This window comes from Phycodurus eques, chromosome 23 (assembly GCF_024500275.1).
Source record: "Phycodurus eques isolate BA_2022a chromosome 23, UOR_Pequ_1.1, whole genome shotgun sequence".
NCBI classification, from domain to species: Eukaryota; Metazoa; Chordata; class Actinopteri; order Syngnathiformes; family Syngnathidae; genus Phycodurus; species Phycodurus eques.
Genome location: NC_084547.1, coordinates 6,499,999 through 6,527,950, shown reverse-complemented (window position 1 = coordinate 6,527,950; position 27,952 = coordinate 6,499,999). Strand labels below are relative to the sequence as shown.

At 46.3% G+C, this 27,952-nt stretch overlaps 1 protein-coding gene across 12 annotated transcripts in view; it reads left to right on the top strand.

The window, feature by feature from the left end:
- The first annotated feature begins 11,422 nt into the window (after nt 1-11,422).
- The window catches only part of LOC133397963 (neurexin-2-like), a 249,840-nt gene continuing 233,310 nt past the window's right edge, over nt 11,423-27,952 (top strand). For all 12 annotated transcript variants that reach the window (XR_009767706.1, XR_009767707.1, XR_009767708.1 and 9 more), the window contains exon 1: nt 11,423-11,673. The gene's annotated coding sequence lies outside the window, so the exon portion shown is untranslated. The remainder of the gene's footprint in view (nt 11,674-27,952) is intronic.

The following is a 27,952-nucleotide window of genomic DNA, read 5'->3' as shown; positions in this document are numbered from 1 at the left end:
AACAAAGTGACAACAGTGGAACAAAGGAAATATATACCTATGTAAATAAAACGTTAAGCTGGAATAGTTACAAGCTGCAGAAACTCAAAAAACTTCATAAAACGAAATAGAACTTACAACGGTCTGCCCATGGTTACAAGGTTAAGACAAAAGCCAGCACAAATCCTCTTCATTCCTGCTAGGCTAGCTTTCTGTTTGCAGATATTGATAGTACTGACCTATTGGAAGCCGCACACACTTCTCACCGCACTGTCTCAATTGTGACTGCACAAACAAGTCACCACGTAGCTGTAGATGAGTCCAATTGTAATCACCTGGCGAGTCTTACTGCAGCTCGTCAGTGGAATTTTGCTTGTCTGGAGGGTAAGCTGGGGAGAAAAAACTTGAATTTTGGAAACAGCATAAAAATCTAACTCAGAATTGTTTTTTCAAATTGTTCCCCAGTGATTTATTATTCCTGGCCAGCAGTGATTAAATAGCCAAACTCCCTTTCAGACCAAAGTAATGATTAAAAACACATTTTAATTTGGATGTTTGAACATTATTTTGCTACCTTCAGACAAAATAAGGAGGCTTTGTAAAGTAAATAATGATCAATACATTCTTACTCTCCTTTCCGCCCATCACTCACACAACCATCAGCATGGCACTGATGATTGTTAAAGGCCGCCCGTTGTTTTTGAAAGATGGATAAATCAAAGGCTGAGCATTAAAGCCCCTTTTGATCGTTTCTAAATGGAATTCACGCTTACGCGACACTCACGTAATGACTTGAATCAGCTTCAGTTCCCCGTGCTAAATTTAACTTTTGAATTGGCGCTGGGACTGTAACATGGACTGTATGTCTTCGGAATGCAGAAAAAATGGATTCTGGACTGGCCTCGGTCATGCGAGATGAAAAGAATGCTGCAACATGCTTGAACTCACGAAGCAGCTTCGTGTCTTAACAGAGAGAGAGAAAGTGAGGGTGACCGATCATACCGTCTACTTTCTCAGGTTACGAGCTTCTCACGTTGCATTCGCCCTCATTTCCTAATGAGCCTAATGGACTGAGAGGAGAGTCTCACCTCTTTAAACCCGATTAGGTCGAGCAGAAAATTGATCTGCGCGGTGGGCTAATAGGAGCTCGGTGTAATGAGACAGACACTGCACGTTTCTTTCCCATGCCATTTGAATGATAAGTTTAAAAAAAAAAAAAAAAAAAAAAAAAAAGTCTGCTGTGCTGTCACAGTACGATGTGTTCGAACAAGAAATTCGAGGAAACTCGACCCAAATTTAAGAGAGTATGTTGCGACCTGGACTATTTTCCAGCAATTTCATTTGTACCTTTTCTACTAATTACAGTGCACCCCCTTCTATGTGAAAGAGTTGGTCACATGGCTGAATAGTTCAACAAAGTGAATATGATGGATATTTCAAATCTTCACGCTTCATTTGAGTCCGCGCATGTGATTAAGCAGCAATGGTGTCTTTCTATTAGCTCGCAATTTAACCCCCCACTTGATATAAAACATAGTTGATTTTCAAAAGGTCACGGCTTCACAGTGCAGAGAGTAAAAGCTGAACTCTCTTCCAAATTTACACTCGCTGTTCCTGCATACGATTACGTTTTCATTGAGCAATTTAGAGGTGGCCTCGAAGCGTAAAAGAACGCAAATACTTGACGCCGCTCAGTCAAGGAAATGCCAAGTGACGGCCTTGCCATCTCAAGGCAACGCTCAAATAGTGACTGGCACCAAGGTGGCGTTGACTGTGAGGCACAAACACACCGCTGCAAAGATGCGAGCCGTGCCCGTGAGCGCTCGGTGGTTGGTGGGGATCCGGCGTGATCAGATTCTCTGAGGGTCCGTTTCAAGGGTAGAAGAGAAAATCTAACCCTCCAACATCATCTTTGAGATGAAAAAAGTCAACTCGCAAGTTGTGGATATGTGACCACACTGTAATAGGGATATAGAAACCTACCTGTAGAATAAAAAACTACAAGAAATTCGAAGACATTTCAGACCTTTGTTTTTGAAATGTGATTATTTATGACCTGAAGTAACATCCTCTGTTAAAACTGGGCCAAACTGACCCCTGGTGGGATAATCCGAAATTCTCGACATTTATAGCCTGGAAGAGTTTGAAAAAAAAAATACAAATATTTACTGTAATCTATGAATGTTGATGATAGAAACTAGATGGACCCCCTGCACCGTGATCTCGATCAAAACTCAAAATGCAAATATTTCAAATCATCTTTCCCCATTTAAATGGATCCCCCAAAATGTTTTTTTTTTTTTTTTAGTAATAAAGATATCACTCTATAATGTTGTAATTCATAAAAACATACAGGAATGACACCATTAAATAGAATGTAAAGAATTAAACTGTTGTTCTCACTTTTTTTTTTTGCTCAATTCAATGAACGTTACGCTGCCCCTTCTGGTGTGCGTGTCTTGGCCACCTGGTGGCAGTATAGTCAAGACATATGGCTATACAGTCCATGGAGACGTCACCAATAAGCTGTAATGGTATCGGGAGTTCTTCGCAGAGGATAAAGAATATACATTGTTATATTATCTGGCTCCACCCTTGTGTGGCGTTTTCATTGTTTGTTAGCGTGACGCTAAATTGACTTATCTTAGCAAAGCAATGTGGTTGTTTTAAATATACTTGTACAAAGTGTAATTCTCTTTGTTTTATATTTAGTTCAACTGGGAGCGAATGAACAGCTTGAAGTCTCCTTTTTGAAGAATTGTATACTCGCTGCCAAACTGCTGCTTGTTGTGAACATCTTGGGTATTAAATGGGAATAGCCTGGAAATCCCATCAGGCCTAAACCTGAACGGACCCAAATAGACCACTGAACGAGCTCTGACAAGAGACTAACTTTCGGGGATAAACTGGACTACTGTAGGCCCAAACATCCCAAAACTCTGGTCAGATTAGGTTAGCTTTGATTATACCCTAAGGAAACAAAAAGCCTATTGCAATGCTGCTGAATTGCAATAGCAGCCTGAACTATGGATCCAAGTTCCAGTTTCTTGCTCTTTTCTATCGGTTCTTCCTTTGTCAACACGCCGGCGATGCTCCCATGTCAGGTTTTTCACCGGTGCTTGTCCATGAGCTGTCAGAATCTCGGAAGCCAGCTCCGCCCTCTCGCTTTTAGCGGGGCGGAGCATCAACCGTGTGACAAAAGCCCCCGGTAAAAAAGAGAATATCTATCTCATTTCAAGCTGTCAATATAGAGGGGAGGAGTGAGACCTCCTCAGCTATTGCCGCCGTCGGCAAGGCTGCTTTCACTTCTTGCTTTCTTGTTGGGTTTCGCTGCTGTTTGGATTGAAGCGTCCGGTCCTCGGAGACCGATCAGACCATGGAGACGTCACCAATAAGCTGTAATGGTATCGGGAGTTCTTCGCAGAGGATAAAGAATATACATTGTTCTATTATCTGGCTCCACCCTTGTATGGCGTTTTGCATTGTTCGTTAGCGTGACGCTAACCTGACTTACCGAAGCAAAGCCAATGTGGCTGTTTTAAATATACTTGCGCAAAGTGTAGTCTACATTTCACGTTCGGTTGCTTTCCTATTAGTGTTCTCTTTCTAGCACTCCATGAATGTATTATATAGAATATCCTCACCACCCCTCTGCAGACCAATGCTAACATAAATATGATTCAACAACGTAGAACTCAGAGGGCTAACCGTGCATCTGTAGGGTTCCCAAATTGCTGGGATTCCTCAATCGGTTTGATACGAGACTGTGATCTACATATATGTCTGGATAAAGCGCTTTGTAAAGCCGTTTTTAAAGGTGCTCCATACGTGAAGTTGTGATTCTGGGGTCCATCTTCCCTGATCCAAGAAGCCAACTAAAGTGTCGCCATACGTGACCTTCAGTATGTCCTTGAGTGTTTTTTGGTCTGGGTCAAATCATCAACAGGGGCCATGATTGACAGCTGGGCAGGCGGTAGTCGTGTGCGTTCGTGTGTCAGACCCAAAATGTTGAGTCAGAGGTGATGCGCGCGTGCTTGTGTGCGAGCAAAATGTGTGGAAGGGCAATTTGGGAGTAACAGTTTGGGTCATGTGGAAATGATGTGAAGAGACGGCTCGTGTCAGAACAAAGGTGCCTCAGGTTGGCAAAAGTCCACAGAGACGCACGGAGGCATCCGCTGGATCTGCTCATCATGGTGGCATTTGTGCCAAAACGAGCGCGCGCCGTGACACAGGTAACCACGCGTTGCCCGAAGCTGCAACAAGGAAGCGGAGGCACCTGTGGCCCATACGACAACTCGTTTGATTCTCGGTCTCGGGCTCTCCTTTGTTGGAAATGGCACTGGCCCGTGGCTGACTTGCCATTAAAAGGAAGGATTTGGGTGTTATAGTCAAATCGGCCAGCGTCGTTCAATGTGATTTGAGGAGGTCACTTTGGGGCGGGATAAAAAGCGGTGGAACTCAAGATTAGCTCCATTCTCTTTCTGCTCGCGGCTGTGAGCTGCAGTCCGACTGATGCGGCCGCTCCCGCGGTCTCGGCGGGTTTCCGAGCCAACCCGGGTCATTCGCTTGGGGGAAGGCTCCCGTTTAGATGATGATGAATTGGTTGACATCTCTGAAGAGAATTGTGTTTATTTCTCCCAAGAGGAGGTTCAAACGGAGAAGGCTTCTTCTGCAAACTCATGTATGACTGAAAGTTGCTAAATGAAAGTGATGGAATTCCAGAAATGGGGATGGAGGTTGGTCTGGAGCGGTGAGTGGCAAGAGAGCGCCGTCAGAGATCCATTTCCATCAATTTGTTGTAAAATGATGATCAAATTGATGAATCTTTTTCCTCCATCTATGCCAGCGACGGAAAGCGAAAAGGCAGAACTATGAAATGGTCTTCCATGAATCAAAGCGCTGTATGGTGGCAGTGAACTCAACTGAAAATATTTGACGAATAGTGAAAAAAGATGTTGACTGCCACTCTCCAAGTTTACTGTCAATCTAAACATAAAACGAAGAGAATTGCACCTTGCGTATTTAAAACAACCCCATAGCTTAGCCTTTCCATCTGATAGTTGAATGCTAATGCTACATACTGTAGCATCGATGTTGCACAGACAATGTAACAGTAGTCAATCATATTTCTTTGTCCTCTGCATGGAATGACTAATAGTAGCGCTGTACTGATGAGCTTCAGACGTCTCAACAAATAGTAACGCTGTCTATCTGTCCGCCTTATGCTGCCCCCTCGTGGCCAAGGCAGGCACACCAGAAAGAGCAGCACAATGGCCATTCCATCGATGCAGTTTGACGAAGATGGTTTCATTCGTTACATTCTACGTAATCATGTCATGAAGTTATGTTTTTATAAATAAAGTACATAAATATATAAATAAAGTTTTTATAAAGTACTACGTTGTAGAGTGTTGCTTTTCCCCATTGAAATGAGCCGCATTGAAATGAGCCGCTTCCCTTTTTTTGTTTTGTTTTTTGGGAAAGGCTGGAATGGATTAAAGGCATTTCAATTTGATTTGAGATAATTTGATTTGAGATACGAATGGACCAAATGAAACTTGCATCTCAAAGCACCACTGTATATCAGGTTTGTGATCAATTAAAAACCATCACAGTAATCCAAAGTCACTTGAGACAAGCTCATCATTAGTTTAGCATTTTGTTTGATGTGCCAAGAGATTTTCCTCATGAAAAAAGCCCGCTCCCTACATTGGATTTGACAACAAAATAAGGTTTTCTTTCGTTCCTCCTCATCGCGTCAACGACCTTTAGGGTCAACGACCCTCACCTCCCACGTCGCCATCTCTATTACCCAGCAGCCACTGGGGCAGGTGAGAGAAACTAAAACGCTCTCTCAAGGCCCCCAGGGGTCCTTACAGGACATGGATTCTTCCGACCTCTCTGTGACCGCTCTTCTTCCTCCGCTGACCGAGGTTCCCGCACTTCTTCTTCAACATGCTACGCCGCACAGCTAATTTCCCAAGGCTCGGCTATTAGCGCTCAGGCTAAACGTCGGGTGTCACAGAGCGTTGCCTGGGCGAGATCCGTGACGACAAGCAACGCGGGCTCCCGGCTCCTCCCCCCCCGTCACCGGCAGCAGCAAATCATCTCGAAACCCGATGAATTCAACTTTCTTTGTTTCCAAAGATGAAACCGCACCATCAAGAGATTGTTAGTTCTATCATGATGTCGTTTGATTAACTTGAACTGTGACCCCCATTTATCAGCAATGCTGGCATCTGTTTCCGAGTTCTGCCACCTTCCATCTTTATCCTCAGTGCTTGTGCGCATAAACAGATTCCACAAAGCGTTCCATTTTGCAAACACAGACCCTTTTTTTGCATGTTGCGCAATTTCAGAGTGGTGTTCTTGGAGGCTGAAGCGCCGCCATTTTTTGGGCAGACAAATGTCGTTGTCCTCGGTTTACTTTAGAGCTATTTTTCTGTTCCCGGTACAATATCGACAAATATGGCAAAGTGTCCCTCAATTCAGAATGATGCATCGGTCCATTCACAGCGGTAATAGTAGCCCTATTGCTGCAGGCAGATAGGCTCAGTACCATTAGCTTATGCCCACGCCTGGACCCAAGTCAAGACATCCGACTCCCCCAGAGGCCGAGTTGCCGAACAACTCTTCCATCACTAATCCCCCGAGAAAAGGTGACCGGACTGGGGGGGTGGAAGTGCAACGTCCGCTTCCCGGAAGCTTTGAAGGTCTTTGGCTGGCCTTCAACACTCACTGCAATCCTCAGTGATCCTCCCGGATGAAACGAGACGAAGCCGCACCGAGAAGGTGTCCGGTCCAAAGACGAGCTTGCCCGCCGGCCGTGAACGTCAGTGCTCGCACAAAGACACGCGAGAGAGTATCGGGGGCAGGGATGCTTGAATTGAGACGAGCTCACACAAACACCGTGTGCGGTGGTCACGGGTCAAAGGGTGCAAGTTTGGGGATGAACGTGAGGACAAAGTAAGAGAATGACATGTCTTCTAAGATCACAATTTCGTAGGAAATTGGGCGATTACCTTGTCATTTCCCCAAGGAAAGAAATAGAATGCATAAACGCACAGTCACATTTTTACTTAGCAAAGGGCCCTGTACATTAAGAAATACAATTGAAATGAATGTCTTCACTTCAACTGCCTTGCACACTAACAATAGCGTCTGTTTCCCGTCTCTCACCAGTTCGTTGAAATTCCTACTCTTGTGGTGTCCCATGAGCCACGCAAAGTTGTCGCGTCATCCAGATCCTCCGCAGGCCGCGGGAAGGCCAAATGGACGTTTGTGCATTTATTTGCTGTATCGTCAATGGGGGTTACATTTTGGCTCAGTCCTATGACCTAAATCATTTGTTCATTTTTTACGGGAGTCACCGTACTGTTGGCATAAGTGTGTCTACATGTGCCCTGCGCTTGACTGGCGACCAGTTCAGGGCGCCGTCCGCCTTTCGCCCAAAGTCAGCTGGGATAGGCTCCGGCGCCCCGCGACACCGCTTATCCTGAGAATGGATGGAAAGGACGGTTGGAGTAAGTGAGTCACGAGTGGCCACAAAGCAATAAAACCCACACTGGTCGCCAGTCGTGGAGTTCAATACACAATACAATACCGAGATACAAATGATCAAGCTGTAATCGTCTCACACACGTCGCGTCGACGTGGCTGAATGTATTAGAAGTCAACGTTCGGCTGAAGCCAATTATAAGGATGCGATTTTCAGCGACAGTCTCACATAAACATCTCTTTACGCCACAGCCGGTGGATAGAAAAGGAATTGCTATTCGGGTAATCATGGACAAATTAAACGAAATAGCAAGGCATGGCACACAAATTGCCTGCAGGAACACATTCGGGTTTAATATCGTTAGTTAATTGATTAAATGTGCACAGCCTGATACAGTCGATGTAAAACAGGAAGCGAGAGCACAAAGAGACAAATGCTGTGCATGCGAGACAAATCTTAATCAGGATACACAATATAGCAACAGGAATCCACATTCGATGGATGGCAAATGTTACACTTAACGACAATAAAGCCTCAAATGTTACATCGCAGGACTGCATTCAGTGTTAGCGGTAAGATCTTCTCCCTCTTTTGAACCGTACTGGAAATTGATAGCGGATATGGCGGATTAAATAAACTGTGCCGCATTTTGTGAGTCGTTGGAAAGCACTTCCATGCTTCCGTTATAACGCAGAATATAGAGTATGGAACTCTCAGTGAAAAAAACTAATTATACGTGTTTCAACAAGCCAATAGTTTTGCCTTATTAACATCCATTTAGCCCAATGCTAACAAACAAAGCAAAACACCATAGAGGGGCTAGCGAATAGCATTGGTTTTGCAGTGATAAAACCCTACAAGCCACAGATATGCCAACAGAAATGGTGGCGTTGTTCAACTTCTCTCTCTTGGCAGCGTACAGAGGGCTGACTTGTGACCGTTAAAAAAACAACGTTCCAAATCCGTTCGTCAGCGGGAGGCGGGGCTCGGGGGAGGGGGCGTGCCGCCACGGTGTCTGTCTGGATTATGTTCTCCGCACGCTGGCCAAGGCGCACACACCAGTAGGAGCAACACAATGTCCACTGAATTGAAACAAAAATTGGGCACAAACTGGCCAATTCTTTACATAATTACATCATTACTGTGTTTTTTACAAAGCACAATAATACAGAGTGCTATTTTTCCGATAAAAAACAGCTTTCCGACATTGTAAGTGTGGTCTCGAAATGAAATAAACTGGTGTCTGAAGGCAGGCACCCGTGTATTTTCCAGTTGGATTCCACGGATTCCAGCCGTGCGGTAGACAGTGGAGTCATTTAGGGGGCCAATAAAAAAGGACAGCCATTTCCCTCCAAGAAAGTCCCACGGCCCATTGGACACTGCCTTATTTAATGCTCTAACGGTGATACCTTCTCCCCCCGCTGTTTGAGAGCTTTGTTTTCCCCTGGGGATTGAACCATCCCTTTCCCTTGCAGATGCCTTGGCTGACATAAATGCACACTTCCCAGCGGCAGCCGGCCAGTCGAATGAACGGCAGCGAATCGGGCAAGATGCTGGGAGAGAAGGCGGCGTCAGGTGACAAAGTCAGCGAGTGAGTGATGATGAGAGGCCAGGCGGTTGCTGGTTGCCGTTCTTCGTTTTGATTGTCCATTCGCCCACCCATTGCTACACACACGCACGCCCTGGAGAGTTTATGCATTCAGTTGTTGTTCATAAAATAAGTTAACGGGGTTACTGTCAAACTAAACATCAAACCACGAGAATTGTGGACTGTATAACAAATGCATAGCTTAGCCTTTAGTCCTCTAGCTTAATGCTAAGACATAATGAGAAACGCATATATCGACGACATATTTTGCTCACTAAAAAACAGAATGCAACCATTTTTGTTGTTTTTCGGAAGGCTGGAACAGATTGACATCATCTCCATTCATTTCAATGGGGAAAGAGGATTTGCGCGACATGAGTGAGAAAAGTTTTTAGCCATCACTGTATAAAAAGACACGCATGCTTTTTTTTCCGTGACTGTCTGAGATGAAACCAGACTAAACTTTTCCTGTTTTAGGATTTTTGGGACACACACACACACATATATATATACACACAATACAGTCATGGCTGACAAACTTTGTTTCATAGTAAAAAATCAATTCATAAGCTATAGCTGCGGCGATCTTTTGAATGCCCTCAGTTTTCTCCGAATGCTGATATTTCAATATGTCGTCATGGCGCTGTGAGCTCGCGCCATCTCAGGGGGATGACGGAGAGGAGGAATAATTGCTTACCCGCACGGCCCACGATAAGCGTCTCCCGACAGCCAGCCGCTGTGATGATGGCGATAACAACACCCCTTGTTCAAGAATGCGCCGCTCGCAACACAAGGCGCACCGACGGGACGACCCGGTGCAGTGGAACGCTTCAAAAACAAAACCAACAAGTTGCCTCACCAAGAAGTTGTTCTTTGCACTCACTCCCACGAACAAAGGTAAATAAACGGAAGTGCGTCATGCAATGGAACACAGCATTTAGCTTTCTGTTCTTGTGCAAAATGCGCGCACACACACACACACACACACACGCAGACACACGCAGCTGCCTGTCTCCAGGGCTCGGGAAGCCAAACATCATGTAACGACGACGGTTCCTTGAGGGGGAAGTCTTTTCTTTTCGCCGATCACCTCACAGCGCAGTTGCACACTTGCTAGCTACGCCTATGCGCCCAGCCAATAAAGTTGTGTCTTCATCTATTGAGTTTTGTTTCACGCCTTGGTTTTCTTTGTTGTCGCTGTTCCTCCTGCCGCCTAATACAAAAGATGTTTCTTCAACAGCGCGCACGCTTGTGTCATCGTACGTTTTGAAAGAAGCTCCTGACGCGCTGCATTCAACATAAGGTTTTGTACAAAACATAAACACTCTGCCTTGACTCTTCGAGTGGCAGAATAGCAATGGCACGGCATCGATTCTACCGTGTTTAAGTTTGAAAAAGCGACAAACGATGCTTCTCTGACACCGCGCTTTAATTGACGGAGGCCCCTCCATTTGCTCGTTGAGCAGAACGCGCTGCCGCCTGCGTGGTCGCTGCTCCTTGCAAAAGCTCTCCGAAGACTCACAACTGACTCGTGCGTCGATAGCGGAGTCGTGTGCAACGGCTCCCGATGGCTTCTGATTGATCGTACGCTAAATTGGAAGCTTAACAATATGGCCGTAAAGGCGCATGACTTGACACAAACCTGCCCACGGGGACGTGTCTTGAAGGACAAACGAGCCGTGCTCGTCACGTTGACGTTTTTAGAAAAAGATGAATCAAGGGAAACGCGCTCCACTTTTAAAAGACAATAGACGGCCCAGCACGTTGGCAACAATTCGAGATGCAATTTCGTAAAAACCCGCATGCGGCGAGACTGTTCAAACACAACCCGACGGCTCGAAGAAGTCTCTTCCTATTTCTCCTCTGGCGAGATCACGTGCCGACACACACGCGAACAAGCGGTTATCGTCTGCCTTATGCAACTGGCCGCCCCACCAACATGTTGCCAAGTGATATGGAAGCGGAACAAGGTTGACTTTCTTATCCTTGCGCTAAAACAAAAGATGATATGAGGTTACAAATAATACACGCACACAAAAACGATTTTAAGAGCACCACGTGCCAGATTTAACATTGTGGATTAACATACACACAGTATACCACCGCAACAGCAAGAAGTTAAAAGTATACATCCGACCGTTTTCTATCACGATGAGCAGGTTAAACAAAACAAAACAATAATGACATTCCTGCGGTAATATCGGAAAGAAGAGGAAGCAGAAGGTAAGCGCAGTCGCAGTAGCATGCCCCGGCCTGCAAGGGGCGTACTCGAGCACCTCCTCTTGGCAGCAAGTGGACGTGCATCAGGCACCCCGAGAAAGTGCGCGAGACCACAACAAAAGCGCACAGGAGCCCGAAGAGCTGTGAGGCTTTTATTTTGAAGCGAACCCGCAGCTGGTGTCCTTTTCTTCACATCCGCTCGTCTGTGCAGGTGGAGCCTTGAAGGACAGACGCTGCGCTGTGGAAACGCGCTGCTGCCGCCGCTGGGGATGATAAAGGCGCGGAAGGGACACGCGTGACGCCCAGCCACACGGGGAATTTGCTTTTGGCTTTCTGAAACACCTCCTCCAAATCTGGACAATAACAACGCGGGGACTGCCGCAGAAACGTAAGCAAGGAGTTTCCTGTTCTTTGCCGGCAAAAATCGAACGAACAGAAAAACGCCATTTGGCTCGGTTGCCTTTACGCAAACGAGGCGTGATTCGGCTTCAGTGGCTCACTGATTGGCGGGACTCCGACGCTTTCTGCAGCGTTGACGAAACCGCCGAGAAGCACTTTATGCGCTTTCATCCACGCCGGTTGCATACATGCGTAATGTCATTTGCCGGCGCGCGAAAAGTGCCCCTGTGCTCTCCTGTGTGAGCGTTTTTAACGCCACGTCCTCACGCGACTATTCTAACAGCTTTCGTTCAGGCAATTTGGACTGCAATACAAAGTCATATTGTCCGCGTGCCGTGCAGTTTTGCACCCGTTCCGTCCAACTTTTACGCACGACCTCTCAACACACGCACTCCACAAAATGGGTTTTTGTCTTTTTTAAATCTGTGAACATGCATTTTAAGAGGAGGATTTTAGCGAGGGGGAGCTTCTGACAGCCATTAGAATCATCGCAGATATCCCGAACAATTCCTTGTGATCATCACGCAGGCCTTCCGTGAAGATGCACGCCGCACAGGGACGGCCAAGGCGACGCGGCGGTGACCATTCAGTTTTTATTTTCATGACAATTTGTGGATATTGGGTGCAGGGTGGCTGGTGAGTGTGTTTGCGGTGGTGGTGGGCGCGCGTGGGTTTACCCATTGGGTCTCAGTCAGTCGAGAGCCATTACCAGAGCTTTGTGAAAATGAATAATAATCATAATAATACGCAGTTTGCGGTGCTGTAACTGCTCTGCCTCATGCCACTGAGATGTGTTCTTCACCAATTACGCTCCAATGCAGTTCGGGGACGGCCGCTGGTCATCGACAGCAAGCATGCATGCGAGTCTGCTTGAACTTTTGCATTGTGCGGGTGTACCTAATATTGCGGCCTCCACAAGTTCACTGAGCCTTGAAGGTCACGAAATGAAGGCGGCTCGATAGCGCCTGTGTGATGCGATGACTTTTTGACACACACGCCAAAGGACATGGAGCAAGCGCTACTTGAGTCCCTTCCCCAAAATGTAATGCCAGAACCTTTAAAAGTGTTGAGTAAGCCTCGTGCATGGGTAGAAGTTTCAGCCTTGGGCCCGATGGCGGCATTGTCTCTCATCTTTTCATCATCCGCGTCGGCGGAGAGTGTGGAAATTGGAGGGAATGGAGAATGGGAATTGGGTAATCTTCCTGTAATCCCTGGCACGGCGGGCCGAGAGACACGCAGTCTGCCTCATTAAGTCCCTCCTCTGCCGCTCCCCGCCTGGCCCTCATCCGTCTTCCCCTCTCATCCGTCCGGCGTGAGCGAGGAGAGAGGTTAAAGGAGCTTAAGGGAGCCATAAAGGCAGACACGCATAAAAACACGAGAGGAAAATGAAGGATTCTTCCCTCCTGCTCCACTCACTTTCCGTTTGGGCGTAACAGCGCAAAGCGATGCGAGACGTGGCCGCCTCGCTCTTCTCGCTGCACTTCTATCGCTTTTCCTTATTGATTAAGCGGCGAGGAAGGCCCGTCGTGCACGCCGAAGGACCTCTCATTGTTTCGGAACGACCTGTGAGAGAGGGCGGTGCGCTGAGGGAGGGGGAGATTGGGTGGTGGCTTATTGAGCCCACCAAGTTTCCCTTCCTTGGGGTTGCCATGGTGGCAAACATGCATCCGGACGGAGGTCGCCGGGTGCTTTTACAATGCACGGTGACCTTTCCTCCACACGTGAACCAGTGTATTTACATACATGTCATTTTCGTCTTCAAGGAACGGAATGCGGTGACACTCGCCGGCGTCGGGGCGGCGCCCACGCACCCTCTATTGTCCAGCCGCCACTGATTGAAAGTACCATTTACTTCCTTAAATTGCTGTTGGCGTTTTGGTGATGTGTTCGGTTTTGTCTTTTCCGGATTCAGCTTTCTGCTTGGCAGACTTTGCCTGACAGCTAAGGGTTATAGCGCCACCTGTCGCTTTGGCTTTCACTTGACAGCCAGCAAATGCCTTTTGAGTTCCAACGTTTCCTCACCACGGTCGGCCGCAGAGGAAATCACTCCAAACTGTCGTGTGATGGCGCCATTTGAGTTCAAAGCGCGGCGCGGCTTTTAATAATGTGCCTTTGGTCTTCCTAATTGAGGAACCATTGAGGGACTTGCTGGGAGAATCTTGGATTCTACATCCTAGAGTATTCCACAAAGATCGGGTCGTGAATTAATTCAGCATGGCACGCAAGTACATCTGAATGTTTGATGAGGTTTTTTTTCCCCCCTCCCTCAAATATGTTATCCAAGGCTTTTTCCATTTTTGAGTAACCCCGCAAAAATCAGGCGCCGCAGATGAATTAATGGAGATGTTCTTTGGAGCCTCCAGCCATCGCCTGATATGGAATATGCGCTGCAACCATATTACTCATCGGTCTGGAGTCCGACCGTCTTCCCAAAAGATTTTGAAATACTATATTCAAATTTTTGGGGAAACAGTATTGGGCAAGGCCTTTTTCTGTGCACATCACAAGCTCAGGTCCAACATGAGCGAAGACGTTGGAAAGCCGTGATTGGCTCCAGATGATTTCTCACTGCTAAGTGGAGCAGGTTGTGTAACGGCTATATGGGACGCACACAAGACTTTTACGCTCCTAATTGAGGAGTGGGTGTTTGTAACTAATCCGCGTGTGCTGTGGGATATCACTCATCCACACAATTTACAGTTTTGCATAATCACAGTTTATTTGCATAACACTAGCACGACTACATGAACCAAAGTGAACCCTTTGCACATTAATCGAATATGCCATCATCGTAAAAACATTAAATAAATATATGCATCATACGAAGTACGTGTTTTTGCTCGAATTGCTCGCTAATGCGTACTGCACGTTACCTCGACACTTGGCCTTTACAACTTGTACGCTTGAAGACTTGCTCTTCGTAGGACAGAATTCCAATATTTGATTTTAAATACGTTATAAAGTAAAGATATATGCTGAAAACGTGCAGACTGAGAACTATTTAGTAGTAGTAGTAGTACATGTAGCCAGAAGAAAGATGCTCGACGAAGTATTTTACATTTTTCCAGGTCGTAGGACAGGTATTTGATCGACAGTTGACAGGTGAGGGGGCGCGGTTACAGCACATTCACTGTGGACACGCCCACAGCGTTGAAGAGCAGAGAATAGCTTCATTTTTCACGGTTTTGAAGGCTCATTTTAAGACTAAGTGTGATGCGTCCCAGATGTGTGTTCCTGTCTGGAGTGCAACAAGGGCTTTTAAAATTCAATTGACATTTAAAGTTTAGTCATCCTGGCTGACTACTTACTATATATATATATATATATATATATATATATTTGTTACCGAATCTGTTTGCATCCAAACACACCACAGTATGTATGTACAGATATTGTTATTCTTTCCAAATGAATCTCCTCCATCAAGCTTTTGTGTCGACGGCATCTTTATTGACGCTGCATTCTCGTTTGTCAGGAACAAACGGGGCACATTTGTGCTGAGTCACCGCTTCACTTTTGCTCCAGGAAGAGAAAATGTGGAGAGTGAATGCGTTTGAACCGTCTCCTCATTGCCAACCAGCATGGATTTCTACTATCCATCCATTTTCTGTACCGCTTCTCCTCACGCGGGTCGCGGGCGTGCTGGAGCCAATCCCAGCTATCTTCGGGCGCGGGGCGGGGTACGCCCTGAACCGGTCGCCAGCCAATGGCAGGGCACGATTTCTACTATTATCAGGTTAAAAAAACTCCGCGCAGCATTAATAAACACATTTGGGACTCAGTATGTTTTATTTAGTTAATCAGTGGTCTGAAATACAATGGAGCGATAATGTTACAAGATCATGCTTATCAATTCATGGCTTGGAAATGAAATGAGCCCAGATTGTGTCGGGCTCAGAGCCACTTTCCCAATCAATGTTGCTAATTGCTGGGCTATAGCACGAAGCAGGTTTCCAAACTTACCGCCGCCGCCGCCGCCGCTCCAGCCAACCTCTCATCCTTTGATTTCCTCCTCACATTCTAAAAGGGAGCAGTCCGAGTTTCTCCTCAGCGCTTAATGACTCTTCCGAGCTGCCGTGACGCACCGTTTGGCCAGAGAGATTTGCGATTGGCACGTATGGGTGACATGCACCTCCCGTTCCCCCGGTGAGCTCCTGGAATAATTCAGCGATTTGACACGGCGCCTGGTGTAGGGCAAGCTGCGGAGCACGTGTGTGTGCGTATGTGTGTCACACAGATGGTGTTAGCAGCAGATATGGAATCCCTGGGAACATATCAGGCATTGACAGCATATGAAATTGGCCTGTCACCCAAACTGATGTTTGACAAGTGAGCTGGAACAAAATTAGCAACATGCTGGCGATACCGTCGTCATTTATTTTTGTTCGAACAAGGTCCAATAAGTATTTTTGCCCAGTATTTTGGATGATACTTGTTGGAAATCCTATGTTTTCAAGTGGTACTACTCCAAAAGAAGGCATTTGGTCGCACAATATTGTTCATAGTCATGCACTCTCAGCTGTTGACTGCATGCAAACAGAAGCTAAAACGAGAGCAATGTTGGCTCAGCCTGCTTGGGCTTGGCTGTCCGATTTCAGAACCATGGACAGCACCAAGATTGGTTTGTGCGGAGCTGACCAAAACACTTCTCACTCTCCTCTTTTCGGTGTGTATGTGGTTGGCTCGCGGCTATTTCTTTATTGACTCTCGTGGGAAGATCTTACAGCCCACGATGATTATATCTGATTTACAGCGCTCGGCCCTCCTTGTGACGAGCCCCCCGCCACACACACACACTCTTCTCTCTCTCTCTCACTACCCTTCCCCAGTCACAATGCGCTTTTCTCCCGTATTCTTTTGATATCAAGCAGTAGACGTGAGAGTCGAATAATTTAGGCTCGAAGCTCGGGTGTGTGTGTATTTGTGTGTCTGTGTTGGAGGGGCTCCACACCCGTTCAATAAATAAGCATGTTTTGACATACATGGAAAAACTAGTGCTCAATATGCAATAAAGCTATATCGGGACCACATGAGGAAGCGTTCAATCGCATCTCGCATTATACAGACGTGGATGCACGTTATCTACTCTTCAGAGAATGAGCACAATGCATATGCATGCGTTGAGTGCCCGGCACACGTCCCCGGGGCCCCACCTGACAGCCGAAGCGGGGTAAAGTCTCTTTGCTGATGCGGCAGCTGAGGTGTCACCTTAGCTGTGCAGATGGTCCTGATAGGTTGCGGCGCTGAGCTGAGACAGCTGCTACACACGAAAAAGAGAGCCCGAGAGAGAGAGGTGGCAGGGTGAGAGGACGGCTTTAGATGGTAAACAACATGCAGTAGGCACTCTTGGTTTTTTTTGGTCCTGTTCTATACGTATAATTGGAGTTTATTGAGAATCCGAGTCGAACAGAACAAAGTTTCTAGAGGGGAGAGAGAAACGAAGACAAAAGACAAAGCACTCATTGTAAACAGGATGAGACAAGTAAGTCAATACATTATGTACAAGAATGAAACATTCAATATGAGTGTCGCATGGGGCTGTAGTGCGACACCCTGCGAGGGAAGGACAGGACAAGGAGCACGTGGGACAAGGGTCGTGAACCCGGCTGTACAACTGAAGTGGACTCGTGGCTGTGGTGTCCTTGAGCAAGACACTGATACGCCGCACTGCTCCACTGTGTGTGTTCACTGTGATGGGTAAAAGGCAGAGAACAAATTTTGCGTGCATGTTCCTGACAATACAAGGTGGTGATTCTTCTTCTTCTTCTTCTTCTTCTTCTTCTTCTACACATGAGGGCAAACTCCGTTGACGGGCTAATGGATAGCATCTTGGTTGAAGAGTTATCATTCTTGTAAGCAATGGATATTTGAACACACATGGCGCAGCAACATACGTAGACAGACAATACAACAGTACTCATAGTCATATACACTTTTTCCTCTAATATTAGTGCCGTACTGAGGAGGAGCTGAGACCAGCTCCGTGGACAGCATTTTATACTTTTCCAAGATGGCCAAGGTGGGCACACCAGAATAAATAGCGCAATGGCTGTTGAGTTGATGCAGAGTGGGAAGAATAACTCATTCTTTTTCATTCTATGAAATTATGTTTTTTTTTTTTTTTTATAAAGAATACTATTCTAGAATGCTATTTTGAGTGTTTTGTACCAATCTGTACGCGCTATTTCTGGAATATTTGAAGTATCGTTGATGTTTGATTTTGAAAGTCTGCCGCAATGTATCGGAGTGAAGTAGCGACTTGAGCCAATCAACTTGCCACCGCGGCGAACGGGAGTCGGAAACGTACGGCTTCCAATCTGTGAGCTCAGGCCCAAAAGAGGAGGGAATCATTTTCAAGGAGTGCGAGCAAAACGAATCTCTTGATTCGACGCCAGAGCAAGAAAGTTGAGCAAACAGCGTTTTGACATCGCCTCACCTTGAGTGTTCATCCTTTTTCGCCCCCCCCCCCCCCCCTTAACAACTTCATTGGCCTCCAGGGCACGCTAATGCTATTGCGGATGTTTGCGCACAAGCTGCTAGTTAATAATATTCACCTCTCGATGTTATTTCCTGGTGCTGGCTGGAGCTCACGTGGCTTGACATTGTGCGTGTATGCAAATGAGCGACTACCGAATGCATTTTGGGAGCACATTTCCTCGCATGGACACACCTCGTAATCAACGAGTTCATAAACGACGGTTCGTCCCTCCGCAGTTATGAACGAGGTGCCGATACTTTTGCTCAAGAAATGTTTAAAGCAGCATTTGTCTGTCTGCTGTGGGACAAGGTATGAAGCCGCGAGGACACTGCAGCCCTCATCCATTCCCATTAGAGGGAGAGACGAGAGGGAAGAGGGATGTCAGAGGAGAGAAGCCACGGGGGGCACAACACACCTCTGTGAGCAGGAACACGTGACAAAGGACAAAGGCGGGACGAGAACGAGGGAGCAGAGTTGCAGTGTAGTGTTAAATGCTGTGTTTTAGCGCAGAAGCTTACGGAGCCCAAAAGTGCTCATCCTTTGCTTTCGGGTCTCCGGAGGTGGGTGGAGCCCGGCAGCGTCCTGAGCTGCGGGCTGAACACGTGCCCGCTATCTGTCCCGTTCCCTTTTCCTGGTTATCGTAGCTGAGCCCGAAACTGTGATTTCCTTTCGAGCATTTGACACACAACACAGGAGAGTGTCGTGATGGATTCCAACACGGCGGCCGATCGCATGACAATATATCGCAATTGTTCCTTACAAAATCAGCATTCAAGCATTCTGGAATATTCTGACCACATTAAAGGTCGCTCGTGTTCTGGCAAGAAAACTGGAGACCACGTGAGGAACAGAGAGTCCCTGGGGCCTCTGCTGTGTGTCGGCGCTGTCGACAAAGCGTCCCAATTCCGGGAAAGATAATATCCCAAAGCGGATGATTGTGCCCTACTGTTCAAGTGTTAGGGTCTCCGCTTTCCTTTCACGGAGATTCACGGACAGCCCTAGTTGCCAGTTTGAGTTCTTCCCGCTCTCCAGACGTGTCCTGGCTATAGTATTATTTTTCCCAGTTGCAGCCGTGAGGGAGTAATCACGGATCCCGGCCTTCGAGACCCCCTGTCCGTGTAAACAACGAAAGCTTATGTTTCCGGACCCGCAGTCTAAGCTGCCTTTTGGAAAGCCTCTGCCCAGCGGGATGCGAAGGTCTCATAATTGAATTAACCCAGGGCTTGCGGCTCGATGTCGAGTTCAAATGCAACGCGGTTTTGCGCTCCTTATTCGGGAATCGAGGTCAAGGAATTGCGTCCGTGTTAAAGACGTACCCCCCACGAGACCGGAACGCATCCAATCTGCGGCATCTCGCTCGATTTAGGTCACGCTGAGGCTTCATCATCACGAGCCGTGTAAATCTCGAGAAAGTTGAACAGCTGTCCGACACATCCGTCAATCGGAGCCGTCCGGAGCGCTCACAGAGCTGGAATGCCGTCATTTATCCGGCGGAGCGGAACGTGGTCGCACTTTTCCACGGGGAAGTAGCCTGCGTGCGTTAGCGTCATTGCGGTCGGTTACACGCAACGCTAACAGATTTGCGAATGCAGCTTTTTCCTTCAACGGGCTCAAAGAAAATTCAAACGGTGGTGATGACATAATGAACATCGAAAACAATATTTGTCACGGGTCAATCGTTTTAAACGTTACACAAGCTGCGCATTTGGCAGCAGTGTAACATTACCATTGAAAATCCCACTTGACACGATCACATGCTTAAATCGTAAGCCAATCTCATCGGATCGGCTTGTAATTTGCTGTGCTTATGTAGGAGCCCGTTACATTTTGTTCCCTCGGATGCAGAAGAAGTTCTGGATCTGGATGAAACTCGGAGGCCTCTGAGCGTCTCCGTTTATACTCTGTATACTCGAATCCCGAATGTAGAAAAATAGCACTGGTCGCTGCCTTCAGTTCTATTTCATTCCCTTCCAAAATATTTTCTGCAGTTGTGCCGCATTCGAGCTGAGTGGCGCATCGCACAAAATACCCTGAAAACACATTTCTCTCCTCGCGCGATGCCGACGCGATCATGTGCTCATTGGCTAATCGTTTCTGGTAGACGGCGGTTTGCTACGGTGGTTCTGCACAGGCGTGCATAATAAGGATTAAACCACGAGGTTCGGTTGGAGTCGTCGTCGAGTGCGCCGCGACTGTGTGGTTTTTCTATTCAGTGCACAAACACAGACAAGGTGTCCAAGGCTGCACGCTGCCGTATTGTGAAATGATTTGCGACTGGGTTGAAGTGATGTGAGCACAAGATTCATCCCCAAATGAGGGGTAAGGATACCTGGCTGGGCTGAGGTCCGAAGAGTTTGCATCCGGGCTTTTATTTGATATTTAAATTGTGTTCAAAAGCTCCCAAGTGTGCCATTGGCATGATTTCAACAGACATCCTCCTCCTTCCCTCATCTTTTTTGTCGCCTGTCCCTCACGATCCCCGCTGCCGAGCGTGTTTTTACACTCCCACTCCCAGTCGACTGCAGCTTGCGGGGTGTTTTGACTGCAGCAGGCAGCGGCTGTGTTGAATTTTGTCGCATCCCAACCGAAAGCACAACTCCAGTGGAGCTGAGGATGCAAAAAAAAAAAAAAAAAAAAAAAAAAAAAAAGGGGCTTCTTCTGGGTGTGTTTCGGAGTGACTGCTCGCTATTTGGGTCCGTTTGTTTTGGTCAGTGACCGCTAAGTTTATTGGCGCTGTGGTGAGTCATTATAGACGCATGCTGCTTGGCAACAAGCCCCTACCTGCGCATCATCCCCGGGCACGTTCATCATATTCCTAACAACCAAAATTAGGAAGCGGCCGACACTCGCCCGTCGGCTGCATGGTTTGCGCGTGCAGATGGAAGCCTAATTGGATTCTTATTGGTCCCTGGTTCTGCTGGCTTTGGCCTCACACACTAATTTGCATTGTTTAGAGAAGACAGAATGTTTGCGAATGCAGTCTTTAGAATAGGAACTATCGGAGACAACGGGGGTTTAATATATACAATTTATTTGTAAGGCCACAATCAGTTAACATGTCCACTCTGTCACCGTGACATACTGTATCAATTAATATCGAAAACTTTCAGAAATTTGAAATACATATTTTTCAACTGCACCATGTTGCTGAGTGAAGGTCCACCATGTGCTCATTAAATGCGAACCTGCTAACCACGAATGTCCACCCTGTCAGAAAGCTCACATTTGACTGCTTGAGAAATTCTATAAAAACGTGTGGGAGCTTGACCAATATGCATCGATACAACGAATAGGAAGTTCAATGGAAAATCGGAACTTTTGGAGGTGAAATGGGGACGTCTCAAAGGTACCGACTCAGCAAATATTAGTCTCTCTCTTGAAATTCAGCGAAAACTTCCAACGCGTGGCTATTCCTGCTGTTTGCCGTGCCCTCGAGTGGCCCGGCTCAACTTTGTTCAAGGTATGCTTCAAGTTTATTTATTGGACAACTGCTCCATGAATGATTGGAAATGAGCTGCTCTTATAGCGCAGATTGAGCTGGACGTGAGAGAACTTTGAAGAGAGACTTGATCATTGATCCCTTCTCCTCAAATAGCGGACTAGTGGTCGTCGGCTCAAAGAAAGTTACGGAGGCCAGAAGTTGTTGGCTTGCAGGTGGAAAAAGCAACAGCAGAAATAGAATAATAATAAAGATACTCAATTTGCTTTCCCATAAAAAAATCCAAACAAGAATCATTGGGGCGCTACTGCTGCGAATGCACTGCATCAGCATTTCCAGTCAATGAATCGATCAGTCAGTGGTGGAGATACATTTAGCTTGGTGAACATTTCAATTATTTCAATTTATGCGTGTCACACTGTCGCTTGAGCAATCCATCTGTGATACGCAATGATTTACCTGAATATTATTCCAACGTTCTCTGCCGCTCCGGTCTCATGCGATCTTTAATCAAGCTTCCGCAGATAACTGATGTGGAAACAACTCCTGCTTTTACTCCAAGGTCGCTGCCTTTGACGACCCGACGAGGCCTTTTAACACCACGCGCACAAAATCACCCTGTCAGGAGAAAATGAAAATTGGTGTGTTTTTCTTGCTGCCAGATGGACAAAATGCATCAAAGCCTGTTCGAAATAATATTTTATAACCCCACGTTCGATTGGATTTGCTTATTTAATACCAGGTGGATGAATGAACCACACAAAACGTGTTTCCATCTTGCGAGACAGCAAAATGGTCATTACAAATAGTTCGAATAATGGTTTTCTAAAGCCTCAAGAAAAAAACCTCCCTCTAACCAATTTGATGGAAAGCTTCAGAGCTTCACCTGGCCAACACCACCAACCAGTACAAGTGACAATTGGTAGTCACCTGCCTCAAAGCCCCTCTCCTTTTCCATGACCCACTCAAAGTCTGTCAGTGTGTAACTCTATCAGCTCACCTTCATGCACTGAAACCCATTTTTTTTCCTTTTGGAATCTTGTTTGGACTTGGAGAGAGTGTGAGCTGCTGTTGTCAGAGCGCTTTAAGTCTCAAAGAGCACTCCGGGGTCTCATTCAATCAGACACGCTTGCCGCGGCTCAGCGTGGCGCGTATCAGCATCGCTTTGGAGCCCGACGCCTCCGACGAGTTCACTTCCGTCCCCCCTCGCTCCCGTCGCACCTCACCAAAACGTGCGTGGCCTCTCCGAAGAGGGAGCAGCCATCCAGCTGTGGCCGAAAAAGGCTAACATTTGACATGAACCATTTGGAGGTTCGAGACTGCTCGCTGCAAAACATGGCGTACGTCCTATCACTGTATACAGAGGGCTTTAAAAGTAGGTAAGCGGTTTCTGTTGTGAAAATCCACACGTGTATCAAGGCCAACATACAATGATCTCCATTTTTTAAATCACAATAACAATAACATAGAAATTGCCATGACCAAGTACAACCTCTTATTTGGATAAATTGCAAAAAAACATCGAGCTTCCCTGCTCCCCTTAAAACCACCTTTTCAAATTGCAATTAGAGGACAATTGTGTGTCAAAAATAAATAGTTGAATGAAAAAATGTAGAAATCTTGTAATGTGCTTTTTAAGAAGAAAAATAGCATTCTATAATATAGTAATGTATAAAAACATACAGTAACGACAACAAAATTCCTCAATAAGCCGCAGTAATATGCGTTGTTCTTTTTAGAGGATAAAGAATATATGCCTGTGAGTATTGTATCAGTATCAGTCGTACTAACGTGTCATTGTAACTACGTAGTTTCTCCATTTGTCTGCGTTTTAGTGGAGCCGCGCCGTTATCGAAGACAGGATGACATTGTTTGGAATGCACCTCTATGACTCGAAACGGCTCTTGCGTTCCAGTGTTCGGACGGAACGCGTTGACGAGCTCCAGCTCCCTCGGCCGCCTCGTGATGATATCGTTCAAAATCAAGACGTTCGCTGTAGGACAATATGCGTCCCCCAGCATTTGAACATCAAATTGAGCATGTTAGGAAGCCTGTGCAGGCCAAATAAAAACGTCGTGCAGATTGCCTCCCGGGGATGTGGCAGAATCCTGCAGAAATCTGTGCACCTTTTCATCAGCACTCCTTGAGGAGAGTTTGGCTGGGATGGAAGATGGCTAGATAACAGCAGCCAACATTCCCGCACGCTCTTTTACAAAAGGCAGCATCAGAGAATGTGGAACGTGACAGATGAGCGCACCCCCCTCGCTGAAACCAACCCCCGCCTCTCCTTATACCGCCCAGTGCGGAAGACAGAGAGGGAAAAGGGAACGTGGCACGGAGAGGGAGAGGGAGAGGGAGATAAGAGCATGGAAGTCTACTCGTCCTTCTATGATCCAGCTAAGGCACGTTCGCGCGTGCGTGTGTTGGACAGGGGATGTCAAGAGTTCTGTGAGGCTAACATAGCAGACTTTGGTGTTTATTTTGGAAAAGGAAGTGACTCACTTCCTCTCTTGTGAGGGAGTAAAATAACCCAGCGCTTCATTTTTTAGAGAGGGACTCGAGCAGTGATCATATCACGACCTCTGCACGCAAGTAGAAGAATGGGATTGATCCCCAGTTTTCTCCTGGATCGGGTATCTGCTTAGAGGATCAAATTAGAAAGCCGCTAACATGTCCAGCGTGCCCCACAATCTCTCGTGGTTGAGCGCTGTCTGTGCCGCTAGGTCACATGACCACAGGAAATATTTGAATAGAAAAACACCAGTGAAAGGGAGGTTAAATAGACCATCAGACGGAGATGCCGGATCAGGCATCTCCATAATTCATTCCCAGCCGTGGGCAGGAAAGTCCTTCATTCCACTCGAAATAATACATGAGCCGTCCGCCGCAGACACACAAGGGTTAATTTTTCATGACCGCTTGCTTTCAAGGGACGACGAGTTCAAATCAATCACCGTCCCGAAAAATGCTCGCTTTCGTAGCCGTGTGCTCTTTCGTTCCAAATGATTGACAGAGTGCGAAGCGGCCAGGGGCTTGTCTCAAATGATTCTGGTTTTCTACTTTGAAGGCAGTGGCATATTTTTGGAAATTTGCAACCCTGAGTGCCTTCTCCCATCCAGTACATGAAATGGGCAAGCACGGTGATTTCAGTCATATGTCACTTCTCATTCTCTTTCCTCTCCAACAGTGTACTCATATGCATGCACTCCAAAATGAATAGCACTCAAGTGTCCTGTTTTGGACTTGGACAAGCTTTGTGTGTCTACATTTAGATGACTTCTTAATACTGGCTTGGCATGACACACCAAAGAGAAGAGTGTTGTTCACAATCCGGCCAATTTTGAATGATTCCCAAAAACTCTATTCAATCAAAATCTCTCTGCTGTCAAACGCTGCGGGCGACAGTGCGCTCGCCCTCGAGCGGCGATGCCAGCGCCACGCCCGTGTCCCATGTGGCCTGTCGAGTCCGATTTGTCCTTTTTCTTCACCCGTCGCTCTTCCATTTTGGCTCGGTGTCATTCGGGCACTTATGGGCCGCAAGATCCGAAAAACTGAAATAGAGGAAAAAGCCTTTAATGCTGTACAGTATCTCCACAACTGCGTACGACATCCTTCTCAGTCTGCACATTTTCAGCTTTTATCTTCAATCTTCAAATCTCTGAATTGACATCACAGCGTCTTTTGTTCTGCTGTTTGTGTGCGTGTGTGTTTTGGGGATAAATGACTTGTATGTGAGCGACCGTTGCTGTGTTGCGCGCCGCGCATATTTGACAAGGCCCCTCGGTCGGCCGCCTCGCGCCGACCCCCGACGAGTGATGTCCACCTCCCGTGGCACGCACACATGCTCGGCGTGTGCGCCCACCTCGTGCCCGAGTGTTGTGACAAAGTCCAATTTGCTTTTTGTCCATTCCTACCGCTACAGTAAGCTATCACTGCAAGTGCCAAGGTGCTGTTATAGATTCAATATGACATGACCATTTTTTTCCCCCTCCAAACTCACAATGGTTGAGACTTGAAGTGACACTTTCGTGACTTCACGGTTAAATCAATTATGCTGAATCATAATGGCCTCCCTCCTCAGAATCTGACCTCCCTGTTTATGGATAATTGCTTCACGATCGTGGCGTTTTATCGAGTGCATTGCACCACGCAATTTAGGCCCGACGCTGGCATGCATTTTTAATCCCGTATGCATATCTCGTGTCTTGTGATACAACAACACGTCATCTTGCAAGGTCAACTTTGTGCACTCCAAGTGTCCAGTGCAGGGGACGTGTACATAAAAATGTTTGCCTGCTCTCATTCACCGCCAGCCGTTTCCTGAGCAGGGGACCCCTAGACTGCCGGGCATTTTCACTGATTTTTCAAGCCCCACAGAATGATGGGGGAAAAAAAAAAAAAAAAAAAAAAAAAAAAAAAAAAGATCAGACTCTCTTCTTTCTTCAGAAAAAAAAAAGGTTTTTCTCTAGCTTATATGGTTCAGCAGTCAAATATAGGCTACTTTCAGCCAAATCTGTTTCTGGAGGGAAAAAAATGAGAAAGCAGCCTTTTTGTGGAAGCAGACACATCAAGCAGAACAACAACTTTGACACCAATATTTTTTTTCTTCAGTGAAAATCTCAAACATCTGAACATAAAACAACACTGAGAAAGTACTTTTGACAGAAAAAAATATTCATTTATTATCCAAAAATGCATGAACAAATGGGGCTCCCACACTTTTTTGCTCCAAATTCTCCTGCTCTACCGTTTGCTCAATAGTCCAGGTTTTTATTACCTTGCGCATAAAATCTGGCAAAGATTTTATTCTTCGGTGGCAGTGAATGGGATCTTGTGCGGTTCTGCTTGAAGAACAACCTGTGCAGTTTAGCAATATAGAAAACTATTACTCTAAAAATACATTGTTGAAATTGCTGTCGTGGGACGTGGAGGAAAACAAAAGCTTTCCATTACCTTTTTTGTTTGCACTGCGTACTGGAATGGGAGTTTTCAAAAATCAATACGATGACTCGAGAATACTTTTTCTTGATGTGTTTTGCAAGGGTAAAAAAAAACCAACACATTACTCTTCTTCGTCGCAATCCTAAAAGTCGTTCGGGTGTTGAATTCCTGCAGGATGGACGAAATGGAAAATTCACATCAGTACTGGCAACATTGTATGTTGTCATTGTAATTAATGTGAACTAGTGGGACTAAGGAAGCGCGTGTGCTCGCTAAATGTAGCTAACGCGAGTTGCAAACAAGTTACCTTCGTCGGACTTCGTCGATCTTCATCGGAGGAAGCTCGGGATGAAACTCGGCCGGCTATCCAGACGGAGTTCACTCATCGCGATTCCGGAACCCGTTTACGCAAATCCGTTGGCAAGCGGCCGAGAGCATCTCGCCATATGGATGGGCCGGCATTTTGCGCGATAGCTTTGCAACAAAGCGATCGGCTCATCCTTCATTCCCCCGCATGACCTAAGGTGTCATCCCTGTCGGTCGCAGGAATATATTTCTTGCCTTGGCGTAATACATTTCTAGTACCGAAAGCTTTTTTCTTTTTTTAGATTTTTTTTCCATTTTGTCTTCTCTCTTTTCCGCCATTATGTTTGCCTTCTCTCATTGTCCCGCCTCCTTCTTCTTCTTCTTCCTCTTCTTCAATCTGAGGGAGGGACGTTCACCTCAAGGCATTGTTGCCCTCTAACAGGGTGCCATTCGTCATTGCAGTTATCCAGAGGCTTGACGATCACACGCAAACTGCACAAGACCCTCCCCTACCAATCCTTGTTAAAAAACGCCATTGACGTCTTTAGACGGCATTGGCAGGGAAAGAGTTAAATACACCAGGGGTCCTCAAAATGTGTTTTTCAGTATATGAAGAGTTTAAACGCAAAACCAGTTCTAGAATTTTTTTTGTGAATTCAGTAATATTTGTTTATTCCTGGTTTCCAGGTTAAAGCAAATATTTGTCCTCGTTCATTTTAAATCAAGCAATTAAGCGGCTACTTTAAAAAAAATCTAACTTTTTATTGAAGTATTTTCATCACAAAACCAGACAACTCATAATTTTCTTTACACTTTCTCATTTTTTACATAACTATAAATCACACCGAAATGATAAATATTGCATTGTGAATGAAAATTAATAACAGACGAATGGACGAGAACTGCAGTCTCTTGAATTAACCCCTAACCTTAATTTGAAAAGTACCCTTAATCCTACCCTTCAAATGGAAAGAGAGAGAGAGACAAGTTACATTGACCTCAGAGTCGAGTCATCGCTGCTGTCCTCAAGATGGTGTCGACCCGCCCGATTGCGACCAACAGCGGCGAAGGCTTCCTCGTCGAATCTGCGGACCAGATCACAAA